Source organism: Coregonus lavaretus, assembly GCF_964263955.1.
Source record: "Coregonus lavaretus genome assembly, contig: HAP1_SCAFFOLD_333, whole genome shotgun sequence".
Taxonomy (NCBI): Eukaryota; Metazoa; Chordata; class Actinopteri; order Salmoniformes; family Salmonidae; genus Coregonus; species Coregonus lavaretus.
Window position 1 is genome coordinate 279,977 of NW_028164623.1, and position 3,935 is coordinate 283,911.

Genomic DNA, 3,935 nt, shown 5'->3' on the forward strand with positions numbered 1-3,935 from the left:
CCTCTCCTATTTGCTTCGCTCCTCTGCTCTTCTCCTCCTCTTCCTCTACCTCTCCTCTACTCTCCTCTCACATCCTTCTCTTCTCCTCTTCGTTTCTCTCCGCTTCCTCTTCCACTCCTCTCCTATCCTCTCCTATCCTCTTCGTTCTCTCCGCTTCCTCTCCTCTCCTCTCCTCTCCTCTCCTTTCTGCTCTTCTCCTCTCCTCTCCTTTCTGCTCTTCTCCTCTCCTCTCCTCTTGTTAGAGCCGATTTGGGCATATTTTGTATAAAAGACTGAACATACTGAGCTCCATGTACATTTGTGTAATATATTAAATATTAATGTATATGATGAAATATTAGGTACGTACCTTTATGATTTATTTACCGGATTGAGATATATTCATTTGTTATTAGTGTAACTCAGTTTTTGGCCCCCCCTCTTGCCCATTCATTGTACTGTGTTAATTGTGTTAGTATATAGGCAGGAAGTTGGGCCTTCGGGAGGAGGAGTCCCTTGCTAGATGCGGGAGCGGTATAGTGTTTTGACCATATAGACATACAGAAATACAGACAGACAGGTCATATTATATTATGTATTTGCATTTCAAGTAATCTCTGCTTTAAGTTGATTGGAGAATACCTTTTTGTTAGATAAGAAGAATAAACATTTTTGTTGCACTATATCCCTGGATCTCATTGATGTTTGGCCGTTTGGAAACCTTGAGTGTGGACTGTATGCGTCCGAAACAACCCCGCTTCAGGCTAGGGCAGTGGCTATGGTAAAGAGGAAAGGAAGCCACTACACCTCTCCTCTCCTCTCCTCTCCTCTCCTCTCCTCTCCTCTCCTCTCCTCTCCTCTCCTCGCTTCTCCTCTCCTCTCCTCTGTTCCCTCGTCTCCTCTCTTCTCCTCTTCGCTTCTCCACTATCCTCTCTTCTCCTCTACTCTTCTCTACTCTACTCTACTCTACTCTTCTCTTTTCTCCCCTCCTCCCCTCTCCTCTCCTTTCTCCTCTCCTCTCCTCTCCTTTCTGCTCTTTCGCTCTCCTCTCCTCTCCTCTCCTCTTCTCTCCTCTCCTCTCTTCTCCTCTCCTCTCCTCTGTTCCCTCTTCTCCTCTCTTCTCCTCTTCGCTTCTCCACTATCCTCTCCTCTCCTCTCCTCTCCTCTCCTCTCCTCTCCTCTCCTCTCCTCTCCTCTCCTCTCCTCTCCTCTCCTCTCCTCTCCTCTCCTCTCCTCTCCTCTCCTCTCCTCTCCTCTCCTCTCCTCTCCTCTCCTCTCCTCTTCTCTCCTCTCCTCTCTTCTCCTCTCCTCTCCTCTGTTCCTCTTCTCCTCTCTTCTCCTCTTCGCTTCTCCACTATCCTCTCTTCTCATCTACTCTACTCTACTCTTCTCTTTTCTCCCCTCCTCCCCTCGCCTCTCCTCTCCTCTCCTCTCCTCTCCTCTCCTCTCCTTTCTCCTCTCCTCTCCTTTCTGCTCTTTCGCTTCTCCTCTCCTCTCCTCTCCTCTCCTCTCCTCTCCTCTCCTCTCCTCTCCTCTCCTCTCCTCTCCTCTCCTCTCCTCTCCTCTCCTCTCCTCTCCTCTGTTCCTCTTCTCCTCTCTTCTCCTCTTCACTTCTCCACTATCCTCTCTTCTCCTCTCCTCTCCTCTCCTCTACTCTACTCTACTCTACTCTTCTCTTTTCTCACCTCCGACCCTCGCCTCTCCGACCCTCTCCTCTCATCTCCTCTCCTCTCCTTTCTGCTCTCCTCCTCTCCTTTCTGATCTCCTCCTCTCCTCTCCTCTCCTCTCCTCTCCTCTCCTCTGTTCCCTCTTCTCCTCTCTTCTCCTCTTCGCTTCGCTCCTCTGCGCTTCTCCTCCTCTTCCTCTCCTCTTCCTCACATCGGTTATTCCTCTCCTCTCCTCTCCTCTCCTCTCCTCTACCTCTCCTCTCCCATCCTTCTCTTCTCCTCTTCGTTTCTCTCCGCTTCCTCTTCCTCTCCTCTCCTCTCCCATCATCTCTTCTCCTCTTTGTTTCTCTCTGCCTCTTCTTCCACTCCTCTCCTCTCCTCTTCATTTCTCTCCGCTTCCTCTTCCTCTCCTCTCCTCTCCTCTCCTCTCCTCTACTCTACTCTACTTTACTCTACTCTACTCTACTCTCACCTCCGACCCTCTCCGACCCTCTCCGACCTGTCCTCTCCTCTCATCTCCTCTCCTCTCCTTTCTGCTCTTCTCCTCTCCTCTCCTCTCCTCTCTCTCCTCTCCTCTCCTCTCCTCTCCTCTCCTCTCCTCTCCTCTCCTCTCCTCTCCTCTTCTCCTCTCCTCTCCTCTCCTTTCCTATCCTCTCCTCTGTTCCCTCTTCTCCTCTCTTCTCCTCTTCGCTTCGCTCCTCTGCTCTTCTCCTCCTCTTCCTCTCCTCTTCCTCACATCATTTCTTCCTTTCCTCTCCTCTCCCATCCTTCTCTTCTCCTCTTCGTTTCTCTCCGCTTCCTCTTCCTCTCCTCTCCTCTCCTCTCCCATCCATCTCTTCTCCTCTTTGTTTCTCTCCGCCTCCTCTTCCACTCCTCTCCTCTCCTCTTCGTTTCTCTCCGCTTCCTCTTCTCTCCTCCATTTCCTCTTCCTCTACTCTACTCTACTCTACTCTCCTCTCCTCTGTTCCCTCTTCACCTCTCTTCCCTCTTCTCCTCTCTTCTCCTCTTCGCTTCTCCACTATCCTCTCTTCTCCTCTCCTCTCCTATTTGCTTCGCTCCTCTGCTCTTCTCCTCCTCTTCCTCTACCTCTCCTCTACTCTCCTCTCACATCCTTCTCTTCTCCTCTTCGTTTCTCTCCGCTTCCTCTTCCACTCCTCTCCTATCCTCTCCTATCCTCTTCGTTCTCTCCGCTTCCTCTCCTCTCCTCTCCTCTCCTCTCCTCTCCTTTCTGCTCTTCTCCTCTCCTCTCCTTTCTGCTCTTCTCCTCTCCTCTCCTCTCCTCTCCTCGCTTCTCCTCTCCTCTCCTCTCCTCTGTTCCCCTCTTCTCCTCTCTTCTCCTCTTCACTTCGCTCCTCTGCGCTTCTCCTCCTCTTCTCTCCTCTTCCTCACATCGGTTATTCCTCTCTTCTCCTCTCCTCTCCTATTTGCTTCGCTCCTCTGCTCTTCTCCTCCTCTTCCTCTACCTCTCCTCTACTCTCCTCTCACATCCTTCTCTTCTCCTCTTCGTTTCTCTCCGCTTCACTCTTCCACTCCTCTCCTATCCTCTCCTATCCTCTTCGTTCTCTCCGCTTCCTCTCCTCTCCTCTCCTCTCCTCTCCTCTCCTCTCCTCTCCTCTCCTCTCCTCTCCTCTCCTCTCCTCTCCTCTCCTTTCTGCTCTTCTCCTCTCCTCTCCTTTCTGCTCTTCTCCTCTCCTCTCCTCTCCTCTCCTCTCCTCTCCTCTCCTCTCCTCTCCTCTCCTCTCCTCTCCTCTCCTCTCCTCTCCTCGCTTCTCCTCTCCTCTCCTCTCCTCTGTTCCCTCTTCTCCTCTCTTCTCCCTCTTCGCTTCGCTCCTCTGCGCTTCTCCTCCTCTTCCTCTCCTCTTCCTCACATCGGTTATTCCTCTCCTCTCCTCTCCTCTCCTCTCCTCTACCTCTCCTCTCCCATCCTTCTCTTCTCCTCTTCATTTCTCTCCGCTTCCTCTTTCCTCTCCTCTCCTCTCCTCTCCTCTACTCTACTCTACTTTACTCTACTCTACTCTACTCTACTCTCACCTCCGACCCTCTCCGACCCTCTCCGACCCTGTCCTCTCCTCTCCTTTCTGCTCTTCTCCTCTCCTCTCCTCTCCTCTCCTCTCCTCTCCTCTCCTCTCCTCTCCTCTCCTCTCCTCTCCTCTCCTCTCCTCTCCTCTCCTCCTCTCCTCTCCTCTCCTCTCCTCTCCTCTCCTTTCCTATCCTCTCCTCTGTTCCCTCTTCTCTCTCTTCTCCTCTTCGCTTCGCTCCTCTGCTCTTCTCCTCCTCTTCCTCTCCTCT